This window comes from Bos grunniens, chromosome 4 (assembly GCF_055505025.1).
Source record: "Bos grunniens cultivar Pamir isolate PY7600 chromosome 4, Bosgru_T2T1.0, whole genome shotgun sequence".
Classification (NCBI taxonomy): domain Eukaryota; kingdom Metazoa; phylum Chordata; class Mammalia; order Artiodactyla; family Bovidae; genus Bos; species Bos grunniens.
In genome coordinates this window covers 2957004-2968957 of record NC_141168.1, presented here as the reverse complement: position 1 = coordinate 2968957, position 11954 = coordinate 2957004, and positions in this window count along the sequence as shown.

The following is an 11954-nucleotide window of genomic DNA, read 5'->3' as shown; positions in this document are numbered from 1 at the left end:
TGGGGGTCAAGGAGGGGTCTTCTGAGGCTATCCGTCACAAGCCAGGTGCTGTGACCCAGAGACCCTGCTCCTGGGGTCCCAGGCCTGCGGGGGGGAGCGTGCTGCTCCATGGGTCCCCGTCACTGAGGCCGGGGCAGACCCGGGAGCTTTCAGCCCTCAGCAGAGGGTGCTGGGTGACCTCTGCAAATTAATTTCTTGGCTGCCACTGTGAATTCCCAGGGGGTGTGTCTGCACATCTGAGAGAACTCGGAGCACAGCTGCCTGTAATCTGACAGGCTGAACGGGGGCCAGGGCGGACGGGGAGACCCGGCAACGGGAGGTCTCCCCTTGGGGGGACGGCGCTGTCCTCTCCCCCCAAGGCGGGCTCTGGGGAGGCCGCAGGCAGGGCCCCGCCACTGCCCAGTATGGGAGCCGGTGGTCTTCGGGTCTGTGCCTCGGTTTCCCCATTGATGGTGCTCTCTTCATCCGTTCTGGGATGGCGACTGCATGCCCAGGCCCGACACCCTGCGTGCCTGCTGTGCCCGGAACCTCTGCCCTGAGAGGCAGTCTGGGCCTGCCTGTTGTGCCCACATAGCTCTTCACGCCGGCTCAAAGGAACTCACACCCCTCTTCCTCCTTTCCAGCCCGACCCATCCCTTTCATCTGGGTCAGTGATTCCCGGCCTTTTCAGGCAAAAAGATCTCTTTTTAACATCCGAAGATTAGATCTGCAGGCTAAGGGTTGTTACGGTGGTGGTGCTTTCTGAGAAAACGTAGACAGAAAAACACCTTTCAGCTCCGTGGGCTTTTTTAAAACCAATTTTATGTTTATTTATGTCTGGTTGTCCTGGGCCTTCGCTGCCGTGTGAGCTTTTCTCTAGTTGCCGTCCGCGGGCTTCTCATTGTGAGGGCTTCTCCTGGCGCAGAGTTCAGGCTCCAGGGCACATGGGCTTCGGTGGTCATGGCTCCAGGGTTCTAGAGCTCCGCTCAGTAGATGCGGGTCACGGGCTTAGTTGTTCCGAGGCATGTGGGATCTTCCTGGACCAGGGATCGAACCCATGTCCTCTGCACTAGCAAGCGGATTCTTCACCACCAACCCACCAGGGAAGCCCTCCATTGGGCTTTTAAATGACATTTTATCAACCACGTCAGTAGCCGCATGTATCTCAGGCATAATTTATATATGTGTACATATGTATCCGCTCAAAAATACATCCATTACATGTATACACTCCCCCAAGCGTATCCACCCTGTGAGAACAGAGCGTTACAAGGAGGCCCCCAAGCACAGGGTATTCTGCACAGGACGCTGAAGGCACTTCTCTGGAGACCCTTATGCTGCCAGCAGGGCCTAGATCCCCGGGCAGCTCTGTCCCCAGGGGCCGTGCAGAGACCTAGGCTGCTTCCCAGCGCAGTCCAGGAGGGCTTTCCATGCCGGCTGACGTGGAAGCCACTCGCCCACATGTCTGTCCAGCCTTTGAAAAGTGGCCAGGGCAGTGGAGGACCTGAATTTTAATTTTATTTAATTGTAATTAATTTAAGGGAACTCTCCCCAGGGCTCTTGGCTGCTGCGCTGGGCAGTACCCTCTGTACTGGGCACTGCCCTCGCCGGGGCGCCTCCCCGCTATCCCCCTGGTCCAGACTGCGCAACGATGCTGGAGGTGGCGGGACAGCCTGCAGGAGGCGGCCGGAGGCTTCCAGCTCACAGTCCCTCAGAGCATTTCCTCTCACGGGGGTTGGGGGGTGGGGGGAGGGCGGGGCAGCCACTCGCTGGGGTCGGAGGTGGGGCTGTGAAGGGAGAAGGAATTCCAGGGACGGTTGTGGGTCTCGCTGTGCTACTAACACCGGATCTGGATCCGTAGCGTGTATTTTGTCGTAGAACTAACTGGCGAAGGACGGGTTGGAGGCCCCTTGCAGTCACGTCATCCCCCTGGGTGGTTCGGCGACCTGGCTCAGCCCCCAGCTCAGGTCCTTCCCTGCCCACACGATGCAGCCAGCCTGAGCTCTGAGCCAGGCTGGGGTCCCAGCCTGCCCATCACTGGCCTGTCCACGACCTCCTCAGCTGGGCTCCCTGCTCCCCGGGGTCCAGCTGCCCTGGCTGCTGCAGCCGCAGGTCACACTCTGCCCAGCAGCATGACGCTCCCATCTGATGGTGCGTCCATCATCCGGGGGCACTCTGATGATTCTGGCCTCACTTCACCTCCCCGGCATCCCTGAGAGGGACAAAGGGGCCTCCCCGCTGGCCTGAGGGGACACTGAGGAGGGGTACAGCCCCACCCCGACCCCGGCCTGACGCGCAAAGCCCTGGGCAGGACGGGGAGGGCCGCTGGACGGACAGACAGCCCCTACGGGGTCAGAACGCACAGGCATGCGTTCCTGCAATGGAAGTTGCCTGGGACTCGGGCGTGCAACCCCAGCCCACAGTCCCCTGTCCCTTTGTGTTTCTGTCCTGCCCCCGGAGACCACCCCACTGCTGGGATCCTGGGCAGGGAAGCCGTGTGGGAACTCGTGCGCATGGAAGTGGGGTCAGAGATGCGGGGAGCGGGGGAGGCAGGCGTGCTCAGGGGAAGTTGGAACTGCCTGCCGGGCCAAGAGGTCGGCCACAGAAAGTGATGCTGAAGGTGGTGGCAGGGCCTGATGGCGGGGGCGGTGTCAGGGACAGTGGTGAGAGGTCCCTGGAGCAGATAAAGGGTGGCCTGCAGGGGGGTGGCCTCCAAGGGGCCGGGAGAGAAGAGATGAGGCCTGAACCCAGGTGTCGGGGGGCGAATGCCAAGAGAGGAGCCCAAGAGGCAGCAGGGTCAGCGGGCACAGTGGTGCTGGGGGCAGCCTGGCTCCTGTTTGGGCCTTTATCTCTCCACTGCCACCCCGCCCAGGCCCCGGAGTGTCCTCCCTGGAGCGGGCAGAGGGGCCCCATCCAGCAGCCCTCCCCTTGCCCCACCCAGCACAGGCCAGGAGGTCCGAGGTTCCAGGCAGGCATCGCCGCAGGGCAAGGACCACGCTCTCTGGCTGAGTGTCGCTGTGTTCTCAGCCAGCCCTTGTATCCTCAGCCTGGGTCAGCCGCCAAGTCCTGGGAAGGAGGGATGCTTCCAAACGGGAAACATGAGCTCAGGACACCCGCCCCCCACCGCTCCCCCAGGGTCCTTCCCTGCCTCCCTGCCCCCACTCCCACTCCAGGAATGGTCCTGAGCACCGCTGACCAGGACTTCATGGTTCAGAAGCCACCAGAAGGCAAAGGGCGAAGGGGCCACTGGCGGCCCCCGCCCCCGGCACGCCTGGCTGCCTCGCTCTGTGTGCGCGGTGGGAAGGGCTGGCCCGCGGAGGGATGGGGGGCGCACCCTGGGGAGAGATGGGCAGCTGCTCCTTTACATTTCTAATCAGGACCCGGAGCCAGGATGCACCCTGCCCCGGCCCACAGGGCTCAGCGGGGACCGGAGGCTACAGGGGGCTCACGCATCAGGAGGCTGACGTCCCCGGAAGGGGGACTGTCAGGAGTGTTAGTGGAAAGGGCAGCCGGCCCGAGCCAGGCCTGAAACTGTGGCATCAGGACGGCTCCGTGGCATGAAGGAGGTATTTCCAGTTGCCTGCTATTTTTTTTTTTTTTTAGCAACACTAGAGGGTGGCACTGGAGGTAAAGAGCCCGCCTGCCAATGCAGGAGACATAAAAGATGCGGGTTTGATCCCTGGCTCCTGAAGATCCCCTGGAGGAGGAAATGGCAACCCACTCCAGTGTTCTTGCCCGGAGAATCCCATGGACAGAGGAGCCTGGTGGGCTAGAGTCACAGAGTCGGACGCGACCTAATCGACTCAGTACACAGAGAGCAAAGAGCTGTTTCTCCACCGGCAGGCCCCAGAGCCCAGCACGCCGGGGGAGGGCCACCTAAGCACCTGGACTCAGGGTTGGGTGTCCACAACCTTCTTCCTCCCCCCACCCCGGAGACTGGCTGCTCGTTCTGGCCCCTCCTCTAACAAGGAGGGGAAGTCTTGGCCGGGGGCTGATCTGCGGCGTCGCTTTCCGGTCCCTTCCGACGTTGCCATGGCGGGCCTCAGGCATCCACAGGCTCGCAGGAAACGGGGCTGTGGCCTCTATAGGGCAGGAGAGAACGCGCTGACATGGAAGACGGAAATTTTTTTTTTTTTTTAATGTGCAAACAGTCTGGGGAACCCACAGCAACAAAGGGAAAAAAGAGGAGACAACCCAACAAAGCCTGGAAGGGCAGAGGGGGCTGAGAGGGGGCGCAGGGAGAGGAGCGCGCCGCCGATTAGCATCTGAGCCGGAGGCCAGGGCCGGGCGGGGGAGGCCTTGCTAGGCCTGGGGGCTCCCGGGACGTGGGGGTAGACCCTGGACCGAGGACGGGTCGCCCGATGTGGGGACGTGGGGACAGAAACACGGCTGAGACGAGCAGGCCGAAGAGGCCAGGAAGAGGACTGCAAACTGCTGCGACGGCAAGTACTTCCGTGCATCACCGTGGGCGGAGGCGTCCGGAAATTCACAGAACCGCGGGGCGGAGCCACCGTCCAGCCGGGCCTTTGCGCCCCGGGACCGGACAGCATAAGGCGACTCGCAGGCCGAGGTCCCCTGGGTTCCACCCTGTGTTGCAAGCTCTCTCCCCCAGCACCCCTAACCTGCCTCTTGTTTATTATGTGTTTGTTTTGACCGAGAGGGAATTGGCAGGTAACGTTATGCTCATCTCGGGTGTACAGTGTAAAGACTCGATATTCACGCACATCGCAAAAGAGCGTGGTGCTTGCCTTCATGACCAGAGCGAACAACGCTGCCTAGGGGGAATCGACTGAGAGAACAAGCCTAAGAATCCTCATCACGATGGGAAAAAAACGTGGCAACAACGGGAGGCGGTGGGTTTACTAGACTTATCATGGCGAGCATTTCACAGTATAGTCAGCCTGCTATTCAGACAGAGTCACACCCGAATACGGGCATCCAGACACCCCAGAGAGGCAGGAAGAATGTCGAGAGAGCGAGAGGAGTCAACACTGGAGAGAAACACCCGAGAAGCAAGAAGGGGCCGAACTTGGGCTGAGAGAGGATGGGGGGCAGCTGGAGGCAGGCTAGGAGCCTTCCTGGTCCATGAAGCCTGGAGGACCCCGGGGCAGGAGTTGGGCGGGAGGTGGTAGGTTTGGGGCAGGGGCAGTATGGCGACAGCTGAAGCAGCAGAGATGCCTGCCAGGGGCAGGCAGCACAGGGGAGGATGCCCCCAAGGAAGTGGCAGACGGGCGTCAGCTCCCTCCCTGAGAGCTCGCTGGGATGCTCAGAGCATCCCGGGCAATGGAGGTGAGACCATCCATCAGTCAGTAACTCTGCAGCCCTGGGAAGTAGGAACATGTGACTGGAAGGGACACTCGGGGTGAGGGGGGGAGTCCCACTATTGACAGATGAAAAGAGAGAACATCCAATTGCCCGCTTTCCTTTCAGATGATCAGTTAGGTGAAGAAATACCATGTACTATCCCACTCTTCTTTTCCCCCGTTTTTAAATTTGGGGCTGTGCTGGGTGTTCATGACTGCTGCAGGCTTTTCTCGAGCTGTGGCGAGTGGGAGCTACTCTTCCCGTTGCGGTGCACAGGGCTCTCATTCTGGTGGCTTCTCGTCGTGCAGCACGGACTCTCGTGCGTGGGAGCATCCGGAGTTGTAGCTCCTGGGCTCAGTGGTTCGGCTCCCAGGCTCTGGAGCACAGACTCAGTAGTCGTGCTGCTGGCGCTTAGTTGAGTGGCATGGGGGATCGTCCCGGACCAGGGACGGAACCCAGGTCCTCTGCCTTGGCAGGTGGATTCTCATCCACTGCACCACCAGAAAGGCCCCCATTCTTTCTGGTATTTATTACTGGAAATGTATGAGATTAGTCTATTTGAGGGGCCCGCTTTCCCCCAGAGCACTTCATTTTGTAAAGAATTCTGGCAACACAAGACCCAAAGACCTTACAGTCACATCTCCCTTTGCCACCAAAGTATAAGTGGAGCTTACCGTTGACTTATTTGTAAATACTTCCGTTAAGTCTGAACGCTGGTCTGAAGGATTTCTTCAAGCAGCCTCGTTACTGATTTGAGTGCTCCCGAAAGAAAGCACAGGTGGTTGGCTTTTGTGCGGTGTTTCTCACGTGAAATGAATCTTCTAATCCCCCCTGGATGGAACAAGTCTCTTTACAGGGTTCGGATTCGGGTTTTGTATCATCCATAAAATTTTTCGTATGAGATGAGATGGTTGGCTTCACCGACTCAACAGACGTGAGTCTGAGCAAACTCCAGGAGATGGTGAAGGACAGGGAGGCCTGATGTACTGCGGTTCATGGGTTCACAGAGAGTCAGACACGACTGAGTGACTGAACAATAAAGTGCTTTTGAGACCATTTTGTGCCTTTACTAACAGTAGTAAATGCAGCTGACTGGTCTTTGGGAGAGCATTCCAGGATGAAACCTGGGGTCACTTTAGGACTGGCAGGTAAGAAGGGGAGAGGCTGAGCCAGACCAGCAGGTCAGCACCTCTGGCAGGAGCCCAAGGGTGGGGCTCTAACTTGCTGTGTGGCCTTGGACCAAACAGTTAGCCACTTCATTCCTCATCTGTCCTCTCAACAAGATTGCTTATTTCTGTTTCCTTTAGGGCAGGAGTTACTCACCTGGGTTCTGTGAATTTGGGTGGGAAAAACCCATCCTTGTTCTCATCTGTCAACTAAAACGGGCCAGTTCGTTTCATCATGAAATAGGCATAGTGATGCTATGGCAAGGACTGCGTCACCTGTGACACTGGGGTATAAACCACAGATACTGCGGTACTGTGCTACAGTTGTTACAGGTAACAATACAGTTTCTGCTCTGTGTCTGCTGCTTCAAAACCGGTGATGAGACCTCGTTAGTTAACCTATCAGTAAAGAAACATACATCACAAGTGTATTTTAAAACTATTTTAAATCTAATTGGTTTCCTAGAGGTCTTGTGTATTTCGCTTTATGCATTTAAACATCTTTGCCTAATGAGGGTTCCCAGGGCTCCCATGGCATTTAAAAAAAGGTTAATAAGCTCTGCCTAGAGGGGTACTGAGGGGGTTGAATGTTGGCTACAGGAGAAGCAGCTCTTTAGGGCAGAAGAGGGGAAAGTTGAGTTCACCGGCAGTGTTCCTATTGCAGCGGTGAACTCAAGGAAGGGACTCCGAGGGGTGAAGGGCTGACCTGGGGTGACTTTGTGACCTGCCTGTGTTCAGAGAAGCGGGTTCCTGCAGGGCGGTGTCTGGGCCACTCCTCCCGGGTCTGGCTGATCTGGCACTGGTGAGCACCACATCATCCAGCAGTACCCAGCCAGGTCGGCAACCTGAACAGGATGGCACGGCCCTGCTCGCCACCCATGCCGACACCCACCCACCTACCTACCTCTCACTGGCACCACGTCCCTGCTGTGGTCCTGAGGAGAGATGTCGCCCGAGGACAAGCCGGCGGGGCTGCCCCCACGGTGCTGCTCGTGCCGATGACCCGGCGGGGCCGCCCAGGGGCCCCGGACCTGCTTCCCGGGTCTGACACTGGGGCACTCCAGGGAGGCACGCTGGCCCTGCGGTAGGGACAGCTGGGCCTCTGACCCGGTCGCATGTCTCTCCAGACACTGGTTTATTTGCCTTATTTCTTGGCTGCTCTGTTCGACCCGTGGGATATCACTTCCCTGACCAGGGACTGAACCCACGCCTCGTGCAGTGGAAGCTGAGAGTCCTAACCACTGGGCCACCAAGGAGGTCCTAGATCCTGGTTGTTTCAGCTTCAAGTGAAGGCGGTAACTGTATTTCTGAACCACCAGTGCCCATGGAAGGGTCTGGAAGCATCACCAGGACTGCAGTTATCAGAGCAGCGGAGAGCTCCCGGGGCCAGACGGGGTGGGGTGTGGCAGGGCTCATCTGAACCCTGGGTGACTGGCTCCAGCCCACAGCTTGGGGACCTCGCCAGGCGGGCCTGGGTTGGTCCAGGTTCCGTTGTCTTTGGAGTGAAGATGCAGGAATTTGCCAAGCAGGTCACGGCCCTTCTAGATGCCAGATCTCCCCAGGAGGACAGCACCGTCCTGGACTCCAAAGGCATCGTGGATACCAGAGACTCAAGGCTCCGTAAGGCCTCCCTGGACCACGAGGAACCTGGTCCAGGCTGATGGGGACGTGCCCACCTCGCAAGGGACACACAGAGACCCCGGTGATTCACATGTGCTAATGCCGGAAATCCTGCTTCCAGAAATTCATCCACAGGAAATTTCCTTGAATATGCTCAAGACGCAGCTACCAGGTGGCTCAGTGGTAAAGCATCAACCTGCCAATGCAGGAGAGGCAGGAGATGTGGGTTCGACCTCTGAGTTGGTCAGATTCCCTGGAGAGGGACATGGCACCCCACTCCAGTATTCTTGCCTGGAGAATTCCATGGACAGGAGAGCCTGGCAGGCTACAGTCCACAGGGTCATAGAGTCAGACACACGCAGATACCAAAACTCACCTCCATCTTTTTCATGATGATAAAAATACTAAAAATAATCTAAATAACCCAATACAGGAGACTAAACGAATGTGTCATGTGTGATAACACGAGGTAACACTTGGCAGCCGTCAGAGTCATGGTGTTAAAGGGGATGAGACGACAGGGAAGGAGCTCACCGCACGTTGAGGGCAAAGGCTACTCACAAGCAGGAGGGACGATGTCTAATTCACACACGTGTACACACACGTGTGCAAAGACATATATGTGTGAGATGAACAGCTAGCTGAGTGATGAAGCTGAGAAAAGTTTTATTTTCTTATTTTTTAAATCTATATTTTCTAAATACATGTATTTCTTTTTACTTATAAGAAAGAACATAGGGTTTTTTTGTGTGATTCATTTTGTTTTGTCTGGATTTTTTTTTCTTGGCCACATGGCATGAGGGATCTTAGTTCCCTCAATCAGGGATCCAACCTGCACCCCTTTCTGGGGAAGGATGGTGTCCGAACTGCCGGACCGCCAGGGAAGTCCCTGTTTTGTCTGCTTTAAAAAAAGGAAAGCTAAGTTAAAGAGGCAGAAATGCCCTTCTCTGCAGTTTCCCTGGTCGGGGCAGACGGAGGCGGCCCTGGGCACCCACCTGCCCCAGCCCTGCCTGCTCTGGTCTGAACCATACTTTCTGAACCTTCAGAGGACCGAGGACTCCCACAGCGTGCGCCCTGTGGACCCCAGAAAGGGAGACCCAGTGCGGGGCAGGAGGCTTAGGTGGTCTTGAATGTGGTCTCCCAGATGAGCAGAAGACCAGCAACGTCCACTCGGGGGCTCAGGAGCATGGAGATGGGGCCAGCAGATAGAGCAGCTGAGCAAGGCTGGAGGTCCACCCTGCCACCTCCGGATAAGGGAGGGTTCCCGGCCGGGGGGGGGGGGGCGGTCGCCAGGATGCAAGCTGGCCCAGGGGCGTCACCTGACACAGACTCTAAGGGGATCCGCGAGTGCCCATCTCCTCCCGGACACCTTCTGCTCTGCAAGAACCTAAGGTAATAAATAAAACAGAGTGCCCTCTCCCTTACTGAAATTTACCCAAACTAGATGAAGCAGCTCCACCATCAGAGCATGGCATGGCACTCAAGCAGTGCCCACAGCCCCGGCATACCCCAGGAGGTCGCAGTTCTATGAAAGCCCGGAGGGCAGGTTCCTGAAGCTGCCCAGCCCCACATGGCCCTGGGGTGCACAGCAGGGACCCTGGGGCCAGAACGGGGCCCCACGCTTCCTGCCAGTCCCCCTGCAAAACCAAGAGCAGACTGAGGTGGGGCTGGCCTCTGTCCCTTAGCTGAGGATTGCGGAGGCCCCTGTACCAAGGTGTCCCCGAGGGGGTGGGGCAAGAACACCTTCATCCTCGGCATCTGGCACCGGGCGGGCTCCAGCTTCCTCCTTCACGGCTCTGCTTCTTCAGCCTCACATGCTCTCATACCAGACCCCTTCTCTCAACCCTAGCAAAGGCCACGGGCCGGGGAACATACCTTCCAAGTCCGAAAGCTGTCCTTGGCCGTGTTTACCGCAGGCGTTCCCCAGCCTCCAGCCAAGTCTTCACCCTCTCTGCACCCGCTGACCCCCTCCAAGGGGCTGGTCGCCCCGGAAGAGGTGGTCCTCGCGGGGGGACCACAGAGCCCAACCCAGGTCCACCCGAGGGGACATCAGCTCTCACGCTGAAGACCCCGGCATGGTTTCCCTCCACACATGCCCCTCCTCCCATGTCAGGTTCCGGTTCTACAGGGCGTGGAGGGCGCGGTGCCCACGGTCACGGATGCGTTTCCCTGGACTCCTCTAGGTGCCCACTCCACTCAGGGGCCCGCTGGACCCAGGACAGTGACGAGCAGGGCAAGGCCAGGTGTGCGGAGAGCGGGTAGGGGTCGTGATGGGGCTGGCTGCCGCACAGGGACCCCACGCGGGACAGGGCGCCAGGCGTCTGGTGCGGTGCCAGCTGACAAAGCCACCTGGAGTGAGGGCCCGGGTCTGCGGGTGGACAAGGGGACATCCAGGACGGGCTGGGGCATTGCTCACTCAGGATCTGACCAGGAAGCTCCATTTCTCAGCCAAGCAAGAGCAGGGCCGCGAGCCAGGCTGGCTCCCAGGTTCAGACCAATGAGAACGAGCTGAAGAAGCTGGTGGGCCCCCCTCCACTCCCACGGCTTTCCCGCAGCGTCACGGGCTGGCCAGCTGAGGAGCCTGCTCCCCGGGGCCTCGGGTCAAGGACAGTTGGGCTTAGGGGCTGGGGCTGCTCAGGGCAAGGACGCATGAGCCCCCAGAGGGACCGCTCCCCCTGGTCCTGCTCCCCTCGCCTGCCTGGGTGCCCCCTCAGTGCCAGGGCCTGGGGGGCCCTACCTGGGCCACGTGATGACCTTGCCCGGAGGGAAGGGGGTCTCTGGTCCCACTGCCGTCCCGAGCTACAGGGTGACTGCGGGCCCTCAGCAATCGTGGGAACGCAGGAGAGAGCTTCCACCACTGGGTATGTTGTCGGGCACCAAGGCTCCCTTGGACCTGACCCGAGGCCGAGGAGAAGGAAAAGGCTTTCTGAGCGAGCAGCAAGTATTCCTTTCTCAAGGCTGAAGGTCTCACACACCCTTAGTTCATACGGACAGTCGGCAGCAGCTCGTCCTTGGGTTTTATAAAACACAAACGCTGCTTCAGACGCTTCTCTTCCTGCGAAAGGACCTTGCGTGGCACCGGGAGGAGGTGCGAGGCCGGATGAGCCTCCTGTGGTTTGACAGGCAAGAATGCACGAGCCCGTGCACAGCTGGCCCACACCCTGGAGGTTTTCACCCTCAGAACTGGTCCAGGTTTTAGCGCCCACAAAGTGTACAAAAGGCAGCTAATTTGCAACATCTCCTATTCACCATTTGGGGGTATTGCTTAAGAAAACCTACTCAAGTGACCCTTTAATCTTAGGGCATTAATATTTAATCACAGCTTTGATTGCATATAAGGGCAGTTCGCGGGTGTATTTTCACCTAAAGGTCTAATAATTTAATAACACTTATTGAAGCTGCATTTGTATGAGATCTTGCTGTGTTTTAATACCATGTTGCTTTAAGTGGGGTCCATTTTTAATGGGGACCAAATAGTCTATTTTTTGGTTCTCTGCTTTCTTCTACAAACCACAGGGCATGAAGGTGCTTAATCAACGTCCTTTGATGAAGAACAACAAAGCCATAAAGATCATTTCTACCAGACAGCGGAGCTCACCTGACTGAAGTCTTCTCTCTCTGTGGACAGTGGTGTCCCCCCAGCGTTATCGGCTCTGTCAGATCACACAGCAGAGAAATCCCCACTGGTCAGAGAGCAGCTTGGGGCAAACCCCTAACACGGAATGTCGGGAGGACATCAGCACTCTTCAGGTGCCAACTTCTCTGCTCACAAAGTTTGAGACCGATATTAACATTTTTACTTATCGCTTAGAGGATCTTTCTGACTCCCAGGCAGGCCCTTAATTAGCTGACATTGGGCTTCCAATGTTTCATTACATACCCTGC